Below are 22767 nucleotides of genomic sequence, written 5' to 3' on the forward strand. Positions count from 1 at the left end.
GATTTAAACCCGGTCACGTGACCCGCCCCCGCCCTCGCGCCGCTCCCGCCACCCACGCGGGCCGGACCACAACACGGCGGGTCACGTGCCGCGCGGGGGCGGCGGGGGCCGGGAGGAAGCCCGGCCGGGCGGCCGCGCCCCACCCCGCGCGGCGCCCGACGCCGTCCTGGAGCCTGACTCGCTGCTCCGCCGCTTGCTCAACTTTTCTTTTAAACCAGCCTCAAGTCCCCGCCGCCGGCGTGGCTGGAATTTTGCTTCACACTGCGAGTTTCCACTAAGGTCTGAGGTGCACGCCTTGTCTGCCTTAGCCTTTTCTGGGTTGAAACTTAGGGTTAAACTTGGTTTTTTAAAAAAAGATTTGTTGTTTATGCGTACAAGAGCTGGGGCACAGGCCAGAGATTGGGGGCGGGGGGGAGCGGTGACAGAATCCACCAGAAAGAGAGTGGGGAGCAAAACAGGCAAATTGACAGAAAACACTGTTGAGGGGAGCAGCGGGCAAGACAGGAGAGGTCTGCCGCACCATGTGGGTCTCTCCATGGCTGGCCGGGAATGGAACCCCTCACAGCAGAGGCTGGGGACTGCATCATAGTGTGGTGCTTAACCCCTTGCGCCGCCAGGGAGGCCCTAAAACTTGATTCATAAGAGGAAATAAGGAAAACAATGGTGGCCAACACTTAGCCCCTGAAATATGTCACTCTCTGGGTTTTGTTAACAGGCGTGAGCAGAAGCAAGGACACACTCAGTTCTCACCTTCCTACCATTTGGGTGCCTTCTCCTACCCCACCTCCAGCACTCCCCTCATTTATAGAGTGGTGTAGATTGGCAAATCCTTAAAAGCCGGTGTCTGCACGAGTACCAGTGGCCTGGGTATTGAGGGGTCAACCAATCTACTTTTTGGCCCTATCTTGGTTCCAAATGAGTGAGTTTCCTTCTTTGAACTTTTTTTTTTTTTTTAAGATTTATTTATTTATGCATACAAGAACTGGGGTATAGGCCAGAGGTGTGGGGGGAGGGGGCCTCTCTGGTGGCACAAGGGGTTAAGACGCAACCAATGACACTATCTGCAGCCTCTGCTGCAAGGAGTTTGATTCCCAGCAGCCAGGGAGCCACCCGCAGGGCGCAGGAGACCTCTCCTGACTCGCATGCTGCTCTCCTCTGAACTTTATAGGATGAGTCTACGGCTCAATTGGGGCGGTATGAAAGCGAATGAGCATGACTTGACCCGTGTACACATCTGGTTTGTAGTTAAAATTTGAGCGATTTAATCTTTCTAAAGCCAATTTTCTCACCTCAAAAATGGTGGTAAGGCCTATTTTGTTTGGTCGTGATGAGAAATGAGATAGCTTGATGTAAAATAAGTATACCCTTATTTTAAGAAATATCAGTTCCTTCTTTACTTGAAACCCTTCCACTTTGCGTAACTAAGGCTCAGTAAAGCACATGGCAGCTCGAGAGCCAGTGTTTAGTGGGGTATCCACTCTGGAGTGCAGCATTTCTTTCTGCTTAAAGTATTTCTGGGAGTTTATAGTATAATGTCCCCTAAGCTTAACATGAGTCCTGGCTGTACAGTGCCTGTTACTTAGGTGACTGGAGGCAAGCACCTTAAATTCTTTCTTCATCCTTAAAAAAAAAAAAAAAAAAAAATAGGATTTTGGAAACATTTCTAAAGTACCAACTAAATCCAAAAGTACCTCAAATTAAACTGATACTGTTATAGGACAGGGAGAGGGGCAGCCCAAACCCCACAAACCTGCCTATTCTAAATGGGTTCTGCCATCCGCCGCATCAACACAAAACATAGGAGACTTTAATGGGAAGGAACTTTAATAAAACTAGGAAACAATACAGGTAAGGCAAAGAGTCTAGTTTCTAAGTGAAGCACCCAAAGTTACCCGTCCCCTCGTGGGTAAAAGTCCATCCAAATGGGATTGGCCCAGAGCAAGGCCCCAAAGCCTGCCATGAGTCTAAAGCACCTTCCAGTGGGAACCCACAGCAAAGGGTCAGAAACAATCAGACAAGCCCAGAAGGAAAAGAGCAAAATCAACATCAAGATAAAAGCTGCCATTGTCACCTCCCCACGGGTCTCACCCACATCTGTGTCACCCAGTCCACGACCAAAAGACAAGCGCAGTTTCTTCACGTGTCTCTAGGCTCCACGCGCCTCCTCCAGGTCTCCTGGCTCCATCCTGCTTCTTTCCTCAGTCTCTTCTGCAGCTTCTCCTCTTCCTGCTCAGCTCCACCCTCCCTTGGGAGGGGCAGGGAACCTCCCTCTTTCCTGGGGACCACCCTGTTACAATCCCCCCTTTTAATTTTTATTCCACCATATCTATGGTGGCACAGATCTCAGGGTGTAATCTTAGGAGACAGTCTTTTTTCAGGGTTACAATGTGTGTAAGAGAAGCAACAATTAGTCAGCAGCATTGTCCATGAATGTTCAGTATGACAGTTTTCCATTACTTGAAAATAGTCCATTATCCAAGCCAAAAGAAAAAAAATCTTAAAATTGGTTCAACTTATGAAAAAACGAATTTTCTCAACCTTGATCCCAAACTTTAACAGCATAGCAAAAGTTTGCAAATTAAATTTACTTTTAAACCATTTTTTCTATTTTTGCATAAAATCACAGGGCAGAAATAACTAACAGCAATTTTTAGCTGGCTTTGTTGAAATACTCCATACAGGATCAGAGCGAACCGGTGGCATCCAGTCGATGTATGCTTCAGGTATAAAGTTGGTCTCATCAGACTCCACCTGGGCTTTCCTCTTCTCGAGGGTACCAGGGCATTTTCGTTGGCCGGGTTGTCCAGTCCTGCCAATGGAGGCAAGCTTCCTCACCTTCTTTGGAGGTCTCTGGAACCCTACAAACAAGGCAAACAGGTTCTCCTCTTCTTGGTTCAGCTCTTTTTCAACTTTCTGGAAGAACTCCACACAACGCCACACAATCAAACTCGCGTCCAATTTTTTTGTTAAAACAGACAAAATCCCTATGTAAGTTATGCAAAAACAGACTCTAAGATAAGTAGCAAAATTACTACCACTATTTGTATGCTGTGTTGGTATCAAGGGGAGAGAAAATGCAAACACAAGTTAGCTTTGTTGGAAAAAAAGAAAAAAAAAATTACAACTTTGCTGCAGATCCTGGTCACCAAAACAAGAAAACTTTGTGGAGTTAGAACAAAATGCAAAAAAAATCATCAGTATTATGTCAAGGAAAACTTAGTAAATATGAGGTGTATTTCCAAGTCTATTCAGTCCTTAGTAGGAAAGTTTTACTCTCAACAGTTCCATCAATAGGAATCTGTTGAGACCTTTTCTCCCTATATTTCCAGAAACAATTTCTGTAGATGTGAAACAATTGAATTATACAATATTACAAGGTGACAATCACCAGTGACAATTTAAATACATCCCAGATACTAAGAGGTTTTTTTTTTTTTAAATACACATTTTAGAAAACCACTGTTAACATTCTGTATACACCAAAGTTTTACCATTTTCCCAAGTGACAATGCTTCCCTTCCAGTTTTACTTCATTAGGTAAAAGCCAAATAAAACAAATTCATGTAATGCCTTCCCAGGAGGAAAAGGAGAAACTTCGTGGAGTGTCTCAGGAGCTCTACTGAGGTTCCACAAAATTTCCTTGCATCAGTCAAATGACAGGCTACCAAATTTGTACTTGAATTTAGATTTCTGGGAAGCTTTGCCATAAATATCAGAAAATTAACAGAAACAACAATATTCAATCTCTATGAAGGCACCGGCTTAGTTCAGTAGCACAATGTTGACAATCAAACCATAACCTTTAGTTTTTCTCATAACTGGAGACTCTTTTTTTTCAACGTCTATGGGCACCACGTATACCAATATTTCAACCTCTCTAGGCCAAGACAGACACAAGGACATACAGACATACAACATATAGACAAAGACAGTTTTTTTTTTTAGTTATGCCACGTAGAATATGTTATGTAACTGCAGTTTTACTCCATAGGCTCAGAAAAAAATGTCCAAGTCCAAAAAAATGTGGAGTGTTGCTGGCAGAAAAATTTCCGGTTGTCATCTTACAAACCTAAAACTTTGGAAATAGGAAGGAAAAGTTTTATTAATCACAAGAGTTACATGACCTTGTTTATCACCTTAGGGTTTTCAGTGTTGAAGACTTTTTGTTAGAAGTCAATCCTGGGGTATTCTGTACAGCAACTGAAAGAATAAAAGTAACAGTTAACTTTTAAGCAAAAGGAGTCATCTCTTGTTAGCCACCAAGCAGGCACTCCTTGGGTTTCCTGGAATAGAACCTGAAAAAGCAAAATCAAATTATCAGTAATTAACTTTCAATTAAAAGGAGTCATCTCCTTACTTCTGTTAGCCACTCTGGGACAGAAGCTGAAAGAGCAGATTAAACATCTAAGCACAGATTACACCTCCCCCACACTAGGGAGGGACAACAACAACACAGGTATGAAAACCTGGTACAGTTATATGATGCACCCTAAAGAGTGCTTTCCATAACAGACCTTCCTCAGTAGGAAGCAGAAACTTAGAATCTTGTCTTACACCAGCAATTGAACAAATTCAGGATTCAAAATGGCAAACATGCCCAAAACAAATTGTGTAGACAAAATTCACAGCAGCAAATCCTTTCAGACTCAGACAAAATCTTGTTAATTTTTCTGATCCAGACTTTGCAAAAATTCAAGTTATCTCCAAGAATCCATCAAGGCTACCAGCAATTACCAGTTACTGCTTAAGGGTACTCTGCACTTAACACCCAGGCATACATTTGCTAATTTAAACACCACTGCTCCACAATTGGCTGGCAAAATGCATCAGGCAAAGAGCAGGAAGTAGCCAAAGACAAAGCAACATACCACTGAAGAACCATTATTGCCTTTAGAAATGCTAATGAGACAGCAGAGATTACAGAAAGAAAGAAAAAAAAAGTTCCAAAGTCCTAGCAACAAGAACCTCTGAATTTTACAAGAGCCCGCCAAGTGGCCTCAGACGCCATCTTTGATCTGGCCACATGGTCCAACGTACTGCCTAATCTTTTGAGTAAAACTGACACAGAACAACTTCCACAAAATCAAATGTCTTAGCAAGTCACTACAAACAAATTACATACAGACACACAGATCTTCACAAAGCCCAAGCCAGTTTTTCAACAGCAAATCGACATATGAAACAAACACACCGGAGAAACCAAAAATCACATTTGCGCTTATGGTAGCCAGTGCCATAGGGAAGCCCAGTTTCCCCATGGGGCTGACTAACCACGGATGGCCCTGTCCTAAATCACTCTGGACGCCAAATCTGTTATAGGACAGGGAGAGGGGCAGCCCAAACCCCACAAACCTGCCTATTCTACATGGGTTCTGCCATCCGCCGCATCAACACAAAACATAGGAGACTTTAATGGGAAGGAACTTTAATAAAACTAGGAAACAATACAGGTAAGGCAAAGAGTCTAGTTTCTAAGTGAAGCACCCAAAGTTACCCGTCCCCTCGTGGGTAAAAGTCCATCCAAATGGGATTGGCCCAGAGCAAGGCCCCAAAGCCTGCCATGAGTCTAAAGCACCTTCCAGTGGGAACCCACAGCAAAGGGTCAGAAACAATCAGACAAGCCCAGAAGGAAAAGAGCAAAATCAACATCAAGATAAAAGCTGCCATTGTCACCTCCCCACGGGTCTCACCCACATCTGTGTCACCCAGTCCACGACCAAAAGACAAGCGCAGTTTCTTCACGTGTCTCTAGGCTCCACGCGCCTCCTCCAGGTCTCCTGGCTCCATCCTGCTTCTTTCCTCAGTCTCTTCTGCAGCTTCTCCTCTTCCTGCTCAGCTCCACCCTCCCTTGGGAGGGGCAGGGAACCTCCCCCTTTCCTGGGGACCACCCTGTTACAATACTATCCTGTTATAACTGGTTACTTCTATTTATCTCTGAAAGTGATCACCTTTTTCTTCCTAGAAGACTTGGAATCTTCATTGATTGCTAACCAAATCTCTCTTCAATTTCTAAGTATAAAGGAACCTGCTTCATCTTTTCTGATGGGCATACTTGGCTCTCTTTTTTATCTTAGAAATAGTTCATAAATTGATTCTTAACAATATTTGGGGGATTTAATATGTGAGGTGACAATATGTGCAATATGAGAGTTGGTATCCCATCAAAAAAAAAAAAAAAACAAAACACCAAATCCACCTTTTTTGAGACTTTGGTAAACTTACAGACATCCTTTTAGTCACTCATTCATTTCTGTAAATTATGCATCAAAGCCTTGCTAGTTTTTATGAAATGCTAGCTGATCAATGATTGCTGGTGCACTAAAAGGTCAGGGGTGGGTTATGAATAGAAAGTAGGATAAATGAGAGACAGAAATTGCATTTAAAAAGCAAGCAAGCAAACAAACACAAAGGAATCATCCCAGCTGGACTTCTGGCCTCCAAGTGGTAGAGAACTACTTGCCTGAAATTCAAGTCATTGTTAGTCCTTGCAAGTTTACATTCAGTACTTCAAATCTTCAGTGTATCTTGTCTTGACCTTCTTGTAAATAATTTTAGCATTAATATTCTCTAAATTGAGCTTTTCATATTGCATAATGAGGATGCACCTTTAAGTTTGCAGAACAGTATGGATAGTGCTATTTGTGAAAAAATGAAATGGGGTACAAAATGGAGATAAATGTATTTGCTTCTATGTGTACAAAATAACTGAAATCAGTTTTTAAGATAAATACAAACATGCCTGCCACATATTTGTCATACTTTTCCCTGTGCTGCGTTCATTAGAATGAGTTCTCTTTACTTCTTATTCAATATATTATAGAGCATGTTACCTATTTTATTTGTTAAATTATTTTTCTCTATGTGTTTTATTGGCTAGCTCCCCCAACTATAACAGTTTAGTTTATATGGTTTACTTCTGTTTCATTAGCTCTCTAGTAACTAGCTTATATGTTTATTGAATGAATGAATGAATGAATGAATAAAAATCATGAAAGAAAAATTGAAGTATGTAAAGAAAAAGAATTAGCGAATAAAGAGTAATGAGCAACATGAATCCTAAAAAAAAAAAGAAAAGAAAAAAGGCAACAAGTGTAAGGAAATTCAGTTTGTTTCAGGTGAGAAAGCTAGTGAAACTTACATTAGATTTCTGGTACCTTGTTTGACAGGATAAGGTACCAACTGTGTGTTCAATCAGTCAATTCAATTGTGACACTCAATACCTGGAGTGTCTAACAAGACTGCTCCCACTTCAGATGCCACCCACAAGTCCCAGGCCTCTGTACTTCTGACCAAATAGCTATACATTGGGAGTTTCCCATGATGCCCTCTTAAGGTTCAATAATTTTCCTAGAATGGTTAATAAACCTCAGGAAGACATATTACTGATATTTACAAAGTAAACATACCAAAAGGATACAAATGAACAGTCAAATGAATAGGTACATAGGGCAAGGTCCAGAACGGGGAGCTTCTGTTCCCATGGAGTCGGGGCACATCATCCTCCCAGAACATGGATGTGTGCACCAGTTCAGAAGATCTCTATATCTCCTAGTTCAAGAATTTTTAAAGAATTCAATCTCCAGCATACCTTGTTTCTGGATTTATTTTCACTGTAAAACTTTTGTGTGCCTTTGCAGTTTTTTTATCATACATTCATTCATTCACATGTCAAACATTACATATATTAAAAAGGTACAAGCAGGGCTATTCTAGTTAAGTAGACTTCCCAAATTTTCACCATGGAATCCCTCAAGACATGACTGAGGAAAAGAATATAATAAAAACCACTGTGATCATTATGTTAGCGTAGACTCACTATAGATAACCCAAAATTGTCAGTGGCTAAATGCAACAGAAGTTTCTCCCTCACACAACAATCCTACCTGTTTGTTCTTAGTCAAATGATACTTTGGGTCAGCTTTCCTTTGAAAAGAGATCAAGAGGCTCTGTTCCTTCTATCTTGTGGTTCTGCAACTGGACAGACAAGGAAATTTAGTAATATTTGTTGAGCTCTTTTTGGGCCAGTTGTGGAAATGACACTAATACTTCTTCACATAGAACTGCCTAGAAATTAGTCATGTGGTTGCTCACTAGGAAGTCTGGGAAATTTATCATTCAGGGTGACCAAATGGAGTTAAGAGCAAATAGAAGTCAATGACCAACACCAAAATATAATCCAGCTGTGTAGCCAGTTTGTCAGCTGCATGCACTCACTGTATCTTTATTAAAAGTTTCCTATAAGCATTTTACCTACTAAATCCACCCCTTTAATGGTGTCTTTTGAAAAAACAGAAGTGTTCATTTTAATGTAAACTAATTTATCAATCTTGTTCTTTATACTGGCTTTGTTTGTTTTTTAAATTGAGATAAAATTGGCATATAACGTTGAATTAGTTTTAGGTATATGTCGGAATGATTTGATATATATGTATATTGTGAAGTGATTAACAGGAAAAGTTTAGTTACCCATTACCACACATTGTAACACTTTTGTGTAGGTGATGGAAACTTTTAAGATTTCTGTCCTGCAACATTTAAATATGTAATAGAGTATTGTAAGACTTACATGTTTTTCATACCTTTTGACCACTTTTATACAATTTGCCTACTCGCTCCTTCCCCCCATCCTAGTCTCAGGCAACCACCAATTTGTTTGCTGCATAGATATGTTTGTTTTTTTTCTTTAGAGTCCACTTATAAGTGATATTTCACAGCATTTGTTTAACTTTTTCACTTAGTATAATGTCCTCATGTTCCATTAATGTTGTCATAGATGGAAGGATTTCCCTCTTTTTTTACAGCTGAATAATATTCCACTGTGTATGTACAGATTCCACTGTGTATGTCCATCAGTTAATGGATACCACAGGTTGTTTCTCTGTCTTGACTATTATAAGTAATGTTTTTAAAGATTGATTTATTTATGCATATAAGAACTGGGGTACAGGCCAGAGATGCAGGGCGGGGGGAGGTGTGTGAGAGGATTCACTAGAGACAGAGTGGGGAACAGAACAGGCAGATTCCCTGAAATAAAGACAGGAAAGGTCTGCTGTGCCATGTGGGTAGCTCCCTGGCTGACCTGGGATTGAATTCATGCTGCAGAGGCTGCCGATAGCTGCACAGTGCTGTGCTTAACCCCTTGTGACACCAGGGAGGCCCTAAATATATACACACATATATATATATTTAAATTCCTATTTGATTAAAAAAAAACTTCCTCTGAAAGTTCAAAGTATTTCTTTTGGATTGAGCTATTGCTACAATTATTAATATGATCCAACTTACCAAAAATAATATCAATTCTGATAAATAAGGAAAAAAATTAATTTGTATTGGAAATATACACTAATTGGAAATAATTATTGGAAATAATTATTGGAAATAATTATTGGAAATAATACACTAAATACACTAAATATAATCTAATTTTTTTCAATTAAAATATCTGGGAATGAATAGTAGTTATTACTAGAATAAAATAGGTTCTGAATCAATTAGTTCTTAAAAAACCCATTCACATATATACATAGCTATAATTGTGAATTTGTCTTATGAATTGTAATTGTATTATAGCTATTCACACAATTTTTGAACTACTTCCTAGTTACAAGTCAAAATCACATAATTTTCTATTTTCGAAATTAATTTTTTATAATCAAATACATGACAATTTTATTATTCCTTTGATTTCTGGAAAGCAAATAACTGGAAACTACTTGACTTTCAAAAGTATATGTTCTTTGGTCATTAGAGTCCTTCACTTTCTCATTCTGTAATAAGTTTAGCAATTATTATTTTTTAAAATATTTATTTTATTTATTTTTGCATATAAGAACTGGGGTGTAAGCCAGAGGTTCAGGGGTGAGAGGATTCATCAGAGACAGAATGGGGAGCAAAACAGGCAGATCTACTGAAATACACTGCTGAGGGGAGCAGCAGGCATCTGCTGTTCATTTGTGGGTTAGCTTCCTGGCTAGGGATCCAACTCATGCTGCGGTGGCTCGGTGGCTGTAATAGCTTGATAGCACTGAGACTTTAACCCCTGTGCCACCGGGGAGGCACCAATACTTACCAGTTATTAATTGTACCTAATTTTCTATTAGCGGTACCTTATTTAATCTCATGAAGATTAGACTATTAAATATTGCTGACTCTAATTCAGCACTTATTTTGATAAAATTCTTTTATCAAGGCTCTTGAATACTTTTTTGTTAGCAGTGTTAGCTCAATCTATGTACAAAACAGTAATGTCCAATTAAATAAGAATGTGAGTCATGTAATTCTAACTTTTTAGCAGCCACCCTAAAAAACATTTAAAAGAAACAGGTGAAGAAATAAACCCACAGATTTACGGTCAACTAATCTTTGACAAAGGAGCAAAGAATATGCAATGGAGCAACGAAAGTTTGTTCAATAAATGGTGCTGGAAAAACTGAGTTGCTACCTGCAAAAAAAATGAAGCTTGACTACTACCTCACACCATGCACAAAAACCAACTCAAAATGGATGAAAGAACTAGACATAAGACCTGAAACCATAAAATAAAAAGGAAATATAGGCAAAACACTACATGACATACACCTCAGTAACATCTTTAAAGATACATCACCCAGGGCCTCCCCTGGTGGCGCAGACGGTGGAACACAGCGCTGTGAAGCTGTCCGCAGCCTCTGCAGCACTGGTTTGATCCTGGTCCCACATGGCGTGGCAGACCTTTCCTGTCATGCCCGCTGCTCCCCTCAGCAGTGTATTTCATCAGTCTGCCTGTTCTGTTCCCTGCTCTGTCTCTGGTGAATCCTCTCCATCCTCCCTCGCATCTGGCCTGTACCCCGGTTCTTGTATAAATAAATAAATAAATCTTTTAAAAAAAGACATCACCCAAAGCAGTGATTGTGAAGACAAAGATAAATGCTGGGACTACATTGAATTGAAGAGCTTCTGTACAGGAAAAGAGACAGTAACCAAAACAAGGAGACACCCCATGGATTGAGAGAAAATCTTTGCACACGACACTAATGATAAAGGACTGATCACAAAAATCTACAAAGAGCTGATGAGACTCAGAAAAGACAAAGTAAACAACCCAGTCAAAAAATGGGCAAAAGAGCTAAACAGAAACTTCTCCAAAGAGGCAATGCAAATTGCCAACAGGCATATGAAAAAATGTTCAACATCACTTGTAATCATGGAAATGCAAATCAAAACAATGAGATACCATCTTACACCAGTGAGAATGGCACATATTTAAAAAAACAAGCAACAACAAATGTTGGCGAGGTTGTGGAGAAAAAGGAACTCTCCTGCACTGCTGGTGGGAGTGCAAACTGGTCCAACCACTATGGAGAGCTGTGTGGAGATTTCTTGAACTACTAAACATAGAGCTTCCATATGATCCAGCAATTCCACTCCTAGGTATTTACCCAAAGGATACAGAAACATTATTTCAAAAGGGCACCTGCATCCCTGTGTTTATAACAGCACTATTTACAATTGCTAAGCTATGGAAACAGCCCAAATGCTCAAAAATAGATGACTGGATCAAGAAGATGTGGTACATATACACAATGGAATATTACTCAGCAATCAAAAAAAGATAAACTCATGCAATTTGCAGCAACATGAATTGCACTGGAAGGGATCATGCTTGGTGAAATAAGCCAGAAAGAAAAAAATACCGGATGGTCTCACTCAAAGCAGGAATTTAGAAAACCTAAATAAGGGACCAGGAAAAAAACTAATTATAATAAAGTAAAAATCAAAATCACCAAGCAACTATAAATCAGAGACACACTAAAGGGGGGGGTGGGTAGAAGGGAGTAGGATCAAAACAAGAGTGGTGGGAATTGTATAGGAACTATAACCAAGATGAAAATGCACAATGCCTACATTGTGCAAAAATTAAAAATGATGTAAAAAATATATAAAATAAAAATTTTTTTAAAAAGAAAGAAAAAAAAAGAAATAGGTGAAATTGATGTAGTATATGTTTCATTTAGATCAATAATAAAAACATTTCAAAATAAAATTTATAATTTGGGTTTTTTTATTTAAAAATAGCATTATTCCTTAATTACATTTGCCACACTTAAATTGCTCAATAGCCATGTATGGCTTATGGCTATAATGAGCAGTATAAGTACAGAAATTGTCCACTGCCTAATCTAACTAGCAAAGCTAGTCCTTATTGTCAATTTAATCAGCACCTAGATTTACTTTGTCAGAAAATGCCTTCTCTTTAATGTGTACTGTGATAACTATTATAAAACCATTTTATAAGGGTATAAATAAGTAAAGTAAGTTACTGTAAGCAGCAACTTTGAAGGTGGTCAGAAGGTAAAGTTATAAGATAAATAAGTCCTAGGGGTGTAATGTATAGCATGGTGACTGTAGCTAATAATAATGTATTATACATTTGAAAGTTGTTAACAGAGTAGACCTTAAAAAGTTCTTATCACGAGAAAAAAATTTCAACTGTGTGTAGTGATAGGTCGGTTAACCAGACTTATGGTGATCATTTTGCAATAGCTACATATATGATATATATACCAATATACATATTGAATCATATACTACTAAAATTTATATAAATTATTTAATGTTTCATTAGTAGAATTTTAAAATTAGTACTTGAAAATATCATAAGAATGTGCACATGTATAACCCCTTTCCACACTGTATGGTCACTGACCACTTATTTCTTTTCAATTTGGTCTCAGTTTTTCACCTAATGCCTACCAGATAGCACAGGAACTCAATAATTTTTTTATTGAATCATAAATTTCCTAATCACTAAAACTGTTTAACTTCATACAGTCAAGTTTCGATGCTAGTACCTCAAAGGAAGAATAAGAAATCAAACTGAGGGCCTCCCCTGGTGGTGCAGCGGTTGAGCGCTGGGCTGCGAAGCTGCCCGCAGCCTCTGCAGCACTGGTTTGATCCCCGGCCACAGGTGAAGTTCCCACATGGCGCACAGACCTCTCCTGATGTGCCCACTGCTCCCCTCAGCAGTGTACTTCATCAGTCTACCTGTTCTGTTCCCCACTCTGGCTCTGAATTCTCTCACCCTCCTGCGCTTCTGACTGTACCCAGTGCTTGTATAAATAAATAAATAAATAAATCTTTAAAAAAAAAAAAAAAGAAATCAAACTGAGAAAACCAAGATGGGTAATAATCTTTAATATGGCAACCAATTCCTAATACTGGGAAACCCCTTGAGCAGTATTTACTCATTCTAAATATTACTGCATATCTGAAAGAGAATGGTAGAGATCAAAATAATCTCTATAGTCTAATGATCTTGCCTGACTTTCATGTGGGAGAGATTTCTCTGGAGCTAACAGGCTAACTTCAGATTAATAATGTTCCGTGCTAATGGCATACCTACTAGCCCTCTGAAGAACAAATGGGGCAGAAGCATTGTACTAACCTTGTGAATTTCCACAGAAGGTACTGGCTCAAGTTCAAAGACACAGCAAAGTCCCTTAAACACAACCAAAGTATGCTATAATCATTGGGCCAGCACTTGGAGAATAGAGAAATCTGCTTCACTGTGAGTATTATGTACATCCTGAAATATTAACTTTTTTTTATTTTTGAATATTTCTATTCTTATAGAAGTTGGTAGATGATATTTATATGATTATTTTTTACATTTAGCACTATAATGGCTATTTATGCATTTATATTACCTTACCTATTTGGTGATAATCTTTTAAGGATTTTAGTTTTCAATCAATCATTTAATTCAATTCTCTTAAGTATCTACTACATATTGGGGACTGCAATACATAATGGAATATAAACAAAGACAAAAAATACATAGTTTCTGACTATATAGAACTTGGGGAATATATCACTTATCATTCATATAGAAGGCATTCAATAAATATTGGAATATACTTGAGAAAACATGGTAGGTAGGATTTTAAAATACAGCATCTGTTGCAATTATAATGAAAAGTTAAGGTAGTTGGATTTCAAATGTCCTAAATTAGTAAATTAGTAAACCATCCCTTGACTCCATGAGAACAGTGGTAAAGAAAAGAAATAAAGTAGATAATTAAAATCACACTTAATCACCATTTTCTCATGGAAGGAAAATTACCATGAAGATTAATATCACCTTCAGGTAACTGGCAAAATTCCTAGGCAGTCAAAACCCTGGCATAGAAGCACAATACTTTCTGGAACAAGATATTTCCTCTGATTTTGTAGGTTCAAGTCACACATAGATTCAAAAATAGAAATTTGTTCAAGAAAAAAAAAGTTTATAAGTCTGTATCATGCCACTAAAAGCAGCCAAATAAGATTAAATCAACTTTATTCTAATATAAATTAATCTACTTTTTAAAAAAAGATTTATTTTTATTTATTTATGCATACAAGAGCTGGGATGTAGGCCAGAGGTGTGGGCTGGTAAGAGGATTCACCAGAGACAGAGTGGGGAACAGAACAGGTGGATTGACAGAAATACACTGCTCAGGGGAGTAGTGGGTGAGACAAGAGAGGTCTGCTTTGCCATGTGCGTTAGCTCCCTTACTGAGGATCAAACTCATGCTGCAGTGGCTGCTGATAGCTTCACAGTGCTGACACTTAACCTCTTGCACCACAAGGGATGCCCCTAATCTTTTTTTTATTGCAAATAAGACATCATAAGCCTAAATGGCTTTTATTACCTAATTTACAATAATGGAATATAATGCATAGCTAAAATTATGTTACTTATAAAATTAGAGGTATGATAAAAGTGGTCTTCCAAGCAAATGCATGTGTGCATATTGATCTTTGATATTTGATTTTGAGTAATAGTTAAATAAGAATTATGAAATAATTCCTTTAATTAAAGATGAATCCCGAAATTATTCCATTAAATTTTCTGGATACCACTTTTACATTTTTTCTATGTATTTAGCAAAAAGAAAAAAGTAATATAATGCTAAAAGGGGAAATAAGGTGAAAATGGTTACACATCCTGTTATACCCTCCTGGGAAGGCCTGTGAATAAGATAAGATAGTTATTCCCTGATTTGGTTACCTTCTGAAGACTTTGAAGAACTTAGGTCCATGTCCTGAGGTGCTTGTCTAGGGCCACTAAGCAAGGAACTGCCTAGCCCCTAGGAGCAGAGTAGAATCCAGCTGGCACCTCACAAGAAAGCTGAGACCTCAGTTTTGTAACAGACCTGCTAAGTTCTGACAACCATTAAGCATGGACATGGAGAAGAGCTTCAGCTATGATGGAAGCTGCAGACCATACTTTGATTTAAACCTGTGAGATCCTAAGTAGTGGATTTAGTTAAACTCTGCCAGGACTCCAGTCCAGCATAGAAAACTAACACAGATAGTCTGTAGTAAGGGAATAAATATTTTTGATATAATTTAATAAAGCATGTGATTACTATATTATTTTAAATAATCCATATAGAATCTAAAAGAAATTATGTAAAATGTTTATTTTTGGGTTTAGTCAGAATCAAAAACTTCTGATTAATTTGCTATTCCAAGGAAACTTCTGAGTTGCATTTAAGAGAATCATCCTTGCTATGTTGTTCTGCTTCAGTTATTCAATTGTGTCTGCTTCCCAGCTAGTGACACATCCTAGGGATTAGTGCTATAATAGATGAAGAGAATTTTCAAAACAAATTCCTCATAAAAACGATTTTAACGCTTTTCAATATTTCTTACTATGCTGTCTTTGCTTTCCTTATACTTTCCTTTGGGAACAATACTTTCTTAGCACCAGCCAAGGGATAAAAGAAGAGAGGTTGTTAAGCAAGAATTTCCACCTCTCCCATTGTTCATACTGATTTTTGAATATCCCAGCAAAGCAAATACACCCCATTTATGAATCAGTGATGCATCCTTAACAGAAATACATTTAAGTCTGGGGAAGGCAAGAAGCTAAGGAGTACGTATGACATTTTGATTAAAACATTAAAGGGGTCATTCTAATTGTGTGATTGTTTGACATCTTGAGAATTCAAATTCTCAAGTTCTCACAAATAGAAGTTCTCACACTTGGGACATTGCTATATTGCGGTAATGTTCAGTGTGACTTTTCTTTGTAAGGTGGGAAAATGCTGTTATGAAGGGAGATGAAGAGAGATAGCCTGAGTTATGCTACAAAAGGGTACAGTTGAAGGTCTGGGAACAGAGTTTCTTAGAATTCTGTGCACCTATATGTCCCCTGGAAAGTCTTCCAGTACCTTGGACTGAGAAAATGGGTTCTCCTGGTCAGTACCCATATCTTACTATATTTATTCTCTGCCAGTCCTCCCCCCACTAAACACTGAGTGTGGCAGGTAGGATAGCTCAGTAGAAGAGGGTCTTCCAGTGGGCACACATTGGTACTACAGTCTACTAGAAATGGTGTCCCTCTACCTGGATGCAATCAAATTCTTGCTTCCCAATTCTCCATTCTATTTATTTCCTGTAGGCCATCTTTTACCAGCTCATTACTTCCAGAAGGCAGATTACTAAGTGAATTGAAGCATTTTTCTTAAAGCACTCTAAATTCAATAGGGATTTGTTCTACACCTATCTAGTGCAAAAGTTCTGTGCTTCATGAGGGGAGGTAGGTGGAGGGATACTCAGAAGAGAATTTCCTGAATTTTGGGAACCTGCAGTAGAGATGGGAAAATAAATTCATAGAAAACTCACACATAGGGGCCTCCCCTGGTGGCGCAGTGGTTGAGCACTGGGTTGCGAGGCTGCCCGCAACCTCTGCAGTGCCAGTTCAATCCCTGGCCACCGACGAGGGTCCCAGAAAAAAAAAGGAAAAAAAAGAAAAAAAAGAAAGAAAACTCACACATAGGATCATTTTGTTTCATACAACATCATATTTTCGAAGGCTAATTTGGACAAAAGACTGGCCGGAGATCGAACTTGTGCTGCAGTAGCTGTGGACAGCTTCATAGGTTGCGTCTTAACCCCTTGCGCCATCCGGGAGACCCGGCATCAGTCTTTTTAAAGCTGCTCAGTTATTGGGTCCTGTAAGGTCCACTGAAGCCTACTATTAAATTTGACTTAGGGGCCTCACCGGTGGCTCAGCGGTTGAGCGCTGGGTTGCGAAGCTGCCCGCAGCCTCTGCGGCGCGGGTTCGATCCCAGGCTGCTCCCTGGCCACCAGAGGAGGGTCCCACATGGCGCGCAGACCTCTCCTGCCGCCCGCTGCTCCCCTCAGCAGTGTACTTCAGTCCTTCTGCCTGCTCTGCTCCCTGCTCTGGCTCTGGTGAATTCTCTCACCCTCCCGCATTTCTGACTGTACCCAGTGCATGAATAAACAAAACAAACAAATAAATAAATCATAAATAAATAAAAATACATGCCTCTTAAAAAAAATTTGACTTAGTCTGCTGTAAGAACTCAAAGGTAGATATCGTATTAGGGTATATGTAATATTTAGAGCATATATTCCACAGGAATGATGTAAAGAAATATTACTTTATTAGTTGTTTTCTTTTCCTTTTTTTTCAGTAGTTTTAAATGAATTAAATAGTACTCTGAGGGCTGAGAGATTCCTTAATTTAATATAAGCCTCAGACTAAAAATAAAATTTCTATGATTTCAATTTTATGGAATTTATACTCTGAACTGCATCACTTAAGTAACTGGGGCCATAGTGATCCTTTTTCTTTAATTGAGGTAAAAATGTACATATAGTGAAATGCACAAATATTAATTTAGGTTTTTGATAAGTATACCCCTGTAACCAGCACCCCAATCAAGATATGGGACATTTCCAATACCCTGGGAAGTTTCTTTCTGTGCCATAGTCAATCCTTTCCCCTTTGGCAACCACTCTTGTGACTTGTATCTTTATTCTCAGAAAACAATTCAGACTCCTCTTTTTTTTTAAAAAAAAAAATATTTATTTATTCATACAAGAACTGGGTTCCAGGCCAGAGGTGGGGGGTGAGAGGATTCACCAGAGACAGAATGGGGAACAGAACAGGCAGACTGAGTGAAATACACTGCTGAAGGGAGCAGCAGGTGAGTCTGGAGAGGTCTGCTGTACCATGTGGGTAGCTTCCTGGTAGAGGATTGAACCTGTGCTGCAGAGGCTTTGCAGAGGCTGTGGATATCTTCATAGGCTGTGTCTTAACCCCTTTGTCACCAGGGAGGCCCAATTCAGACTCCTCTTGTGGCTAGTGAGGTCCTGCATCCTCTTAATCCTCAGTATTGTCTTTCAGCCATACCCTGTGCTCATTATGACTTTCCAAGGGCAATCTTCTTTCCTGGTTCCTTCCTGCTTAGGGTATTGCTCAACTGTCCTTAACTCCTACTCACCTTCCAGCATTATCGCAAATGTAACTTCATCTCACAGGCATTCCCTGGTGCTACAATTTTAAATAAGTTTCCCCTTATGTTCTTTTCATTTCTCTCATTATCACAATTAGTAATTATATATTTGTATGTATTTATTCTACTTTAAAATTGTCAGTTTCCCCACTTTATCCATGAGGGTTAGTTAGAGCCATGTTTGTTTTGTTTGCCATTATGTTTCTAGTCCCTCGTCCACAGCCTGAAACATATCTATATATATCCAATAAATCTGTTAAAATAAATGGATGAAATGGTTTAATTTGAATCTTGAACCTACCATTTTGCAAAATGAGAAAAAAAGGGATAGAGAAGAAAGGCAAGAAAGATATGGGCAGGTAATGGAGGGATTCTAATGGAGAACTGCTCTTCTTTTAACCCTGAGTAATGAGTGAAGTATTACATTCAACAATGGGCAGAACACTTGGGAAAAAGTGAGAGCGTCTATCTCAGTGACTTCTCTGAACCTGTTTCCTTATTTTTTAAATGTAGGAGTTGCACTGGAAGATTTCATCAGCAATGCCTTACCTCCATGCAGCATTTTGGAAATATATGGGGGAATTTTCCACAGCCACAATGATTGGAAAAAACTATTAGCATTTATGGGTTCAGAGCTTAAATGGTAAATGCCCTGCCATGTAGACAGTCCTAATCCTATATCATCCAAAATGCCAGTGTTGAGAAACACTATATACTATTATATATACGACATCTACTAAGCAAAGCTGGTGGTTTCCCCTTCTGTTTTACTTCCTGGTCTATCTTCCAGGCAAATGCTTTTGCATTTAAATGTCCTTATTTAGTAAACTGTCTATTTATAAGCCAAATACTTGATTTAGTCTGTGATAAGAACTGGAGAACTGTAATAAAAACTATAAGGGGATGATTGATATTTAATATATTCTATAGGAATGCTGTAGAAGGTATTTTTGATTAATTGGTGTCTTTACTTTCCTTTTTTAATGTTGTTTTATTTTTGTACTGTATAAATGTCTAACTTAAAGAATATTAAATTGAAAACTTAGAAATGACTGAAATATATAAAAAATATAAGTTAGCCTATCCACAAAAAGTAAAATACATCTTGTGTAAGATCTAGTAAGTGAAAAACCAAGTTGTAGAATAGTATGTACAGCACTCATTTATTTAATTAATTAATAAATACTTTTAAGTCTTTAATATTATAAATACTGGGGATATGGAAGTAAACAAGGTAGTCAAGGTTTCTGCTATCATGGAGATTACATTTTAGTAGCGAGCAGGTAGGCAGACATATAAATAAGGTAATTTCAAGCAGTGAAAGTATAAAAAACAAAAACATGGTGATGGAGAATGACTTGTACTATGTGTAGTTACCTGATAAGTGTTATAAAAGGCCTCTCTGAGGAAGTGACTTATGAGTTGACACATGACTGAGGAGGACCTGGAGGAATAAAGTGGTCAAAGAAGATAAGGTAGTAAATGCAAAGGTATTGAAGTTGGAACAAATTTGGCAAGTTTGAAGATCTGAAATATAGTTCACATAACAGGCAAAAAATGGTAGGAGAGGAACAAAGAGTGGTAGCTAAGGAATAAATATGGGTTTAAATAAAAGATTACTTATGTCTGTATATAAGCTGAAAATATCAGAAAGTATACATTAGAATCTTTTTAAGTGGCTGTTTGTGTATGGGAGCTGGAGATAAGGGTCGGTATCTTTAATTTACTATAGGAATCTTTAATTTACTATATCACAGTAGGATTTAATTTTATGAATACTTAAAAATACATAAAATAAGAAATATGCTTCAGATGGAAAAGATTGTAATACTAAATATTGAATATTAAGGAAAATGAATACCTTATCTAGAAGCTGATGATTGCTTTGGTTCTAGTCCCTCTAGTGGCGAGCATGAGGTAGTGCTAGTAACTGGGAGGGAGTGCAAACATCCTGTGAGAGAACTAAAATATCTTTAATGGAACTCTGAAACACCCAGAAGTTTGAATTCCTGAAATAATGTAATCCTCCCGAAATGGTGGCTTGGGAAAATAAACAAAAAATCATTGCACTGATTTGTTGCGGTCATGAAGCAGGAGCCAGTAAAGTCTTTAGGTTTTAAAATTAAAACATGAGGAAAACACTCCAGTGAGCTTGTCTTTTTTTTTTTTTTTTTAAAGATTTGTTTATACAAGAATGGGGTGTAAGCCAGAGGTGTGGGAGGGTGAGAGGATTCACCAGAGATAGTGGGGGAGCAGAGCAGGCAGATCTACTGAAATACAATGCCAAGGGGAGTAGTGGGCAAGACAAGAGAGGTCTGCTGTGCCATGTGGGTTGCTCCCTGGCCAGCCGGGGATCGAACTTGTGAGAGCTCTGTCTTTAACCCCTGCACCACCAGGGAGGCCCCAGTGAGGTTGTCTTATAACTGCATGGCTTAAATATCCAGGTCCTGGCCACCATTGTTTCGGAGTCTCTGCTTAAGTCTACACTTGCCTAACTTCTCTTCATCTAGACAAGCTACCTTACTCCCCTCTTCGACAGCTCACCCTTCTACATAGTTTTCCTTTCCTAAGGACTCACTTTCATCATCACAACCCCTCACAACTCCCCCGCCCCCCACCAACTAATCCACCCTTTAGCAGTTCTTTACCAGTATAAAAATAACTGACATTAAGGGAGCTGTCACTGGATAACAGAGACGTTGATTTTTGTTACTTTTCAATCCTCAAATTAACCCTGTGAAGTAGACACTCTATCAGTGCACCCCCCTCCACCGTTGTAAAGATGGAAAAGGGCAATTGAGGCATAGGATTATTAAGTAGGATGATAGCTAGTTAAGATTTTTGCTGAGCTATGATGTTCATGAGTATTTATTTTTCTATATTTAAATTTCCATTCCTTTTAGCAAGCACTCTTGAAAAGTTTGGGTTTTCACAGAAATCACATGGTATCTATGAATCAAATCTGAAATCAAATTTCTGAATCAAATTTGAATTGAATTCAAATTATCTGAATTACTAGAGTACATGAGCTTAGGACATAGAAAGCATTCATTAAAGGTTTCTTGTTTTTATTCCATTATTTTTTTCCATGTATCAAATTAATATCCTTGGTCTAGATTATACCTTCCTGCACATTAGAATGATTGGGGAAAACTTTTTAAAAAATCCATGTTCATGCTCCATTCCCTGAGATGTTTTTAATTGGTCTAGAGGGTCTCGGCATTGCGTGTGTGTGTGTGTGTGTGTATTTCTGTGCATAAATATGTAACAATGTGGTGATATCTATCTATCTATCTATCTATGTATATATATACATATGCGTATATAAAACTTTCCAAGTGACTGTAATCTGTTGCCAGACTAGAGGACCACTGCTCTGAAAAGTTCTGGGAATCAGGACTCATAGGACCATAAACTCACTGATGTTACTGCCAAAGTTACCTCATGATTTGTTCAGATTCATACCCTTAAGTGACTATTTCCTTAAATTACCTTCTTATCTGATTTGACTACTACATTACGAATGTATTTCACTGCAATTTTTTTGAGATGAGAAAAAAACGTGAATGGCAGGGAGACCCTGAAGTGCTTGTTTTCTGAGCAAGTGACTGTTAAAGGAATTCCATTACCTTTAAAAATAATTATGTTGTAGTGATAGAAGATCCAAACTATTAATTTGGCGACTTCTTCTTTCCTAACAAGTGGCATATTAGTCACTTTTCTATGACAGTTTTAAAATGAATTATTTTCTAAAAGTAGAAAATACAGAAAATACTGTAAAAATTCAAAAGACAGGAAAGTATACAGCAAACTTTACCTTCCATTCCAGTACTTGGGCCATAGTCCCCCTCCCTGAAAGCAACTGCTTGTGTATCCTTCCAGAGACATTATTATCATAGCTTAAATAGTTCTTTCCTTTGCCTTTTTGGATTCAGATAGGAATCTTTAGTCATTTTCCTCTTTCATAGAACCGTTAATGTTTCCTTGAGAGAAAAGAAAAAATGATCAAATGGAGAGTGGTTAAAAGTGTGAAAGGAGCTCAGAGGTTATCTTGTCCTTTGCTATTTCAAGTGTGGTCCCTAGACCAACAGAAACTTACTTCACTGTTGTGGGGTGCATGTGTTAGAAATGCAGAATCTCAGATATCACCTAGTCAACCTGAAGCAGAAGTTGCACCTTAAACAGATCACTAGGTGATTTATATGCACCTTTTAAGTCTGAAAATCATTGCCCTTGGTGTGGCATCCTCCTTCACAATCAAGTGTGGCTCAAAAAGGAAACAGTGGATAGCTAACACAAGGTACCAGACTTCCTAACATCCAGTCAAGTGCTTTTTCAAATATGCTAAAGTTCTGGTCAGATTTGATGTAGCTTTTTATACATTTTCATCACCACAGTCTTTGAGTCAGACAGGGTTTAAAGCTTTAACACTGGTAGAAGCGTAGTAGAGGTGTTAATTATCACTCCTATT

General features: G+C 38.3%; 1 protein-coding gene across 2 annotated transcripts in view; it reads left to right on the top strand.

Annotated features, from left to right (window-relative positions):
* DNAJC12 (DnaJ heat shock protein family (Hsp40) member C12) overlaps nt 1-22767 on the top strand; it is a 64329-nt gene that overhangs the window by 1846 nt on the left and 39716 nt on the right. Inside the window, exon 2 of one of the 2 annotated variants that reach the window (XM_037495913.2) lies at nt 13444-13549. The gene's annotated coding sequence lies outside the window, so the exon portion shown is untranslated. Of the gene's footprint in view, nt 1-207; nt 280-13443; nt 13550-22767 lie in introns of those variants that run through there. The other variant, XM_054690224.1, reaches the window with a different exon arrangement.

The sequence above is a fragment of the Talpa occidentalis genome, unplaced genomic scaffold (genome assembly GCF_014898055.3).
Source record: "Talpa occidentalis isolate TD23 unplaced genomic scaffold, MPIMG_talOcc4v2.1 talOcc4.8, whole genome shotgun sequence".
Classification (NCBI taxonomy): Eukaryota; Metazoa; Chordata; class Mammalia; order Eulipotyphla; family Talpidae; genus Talpa; species Talpa occidentalis.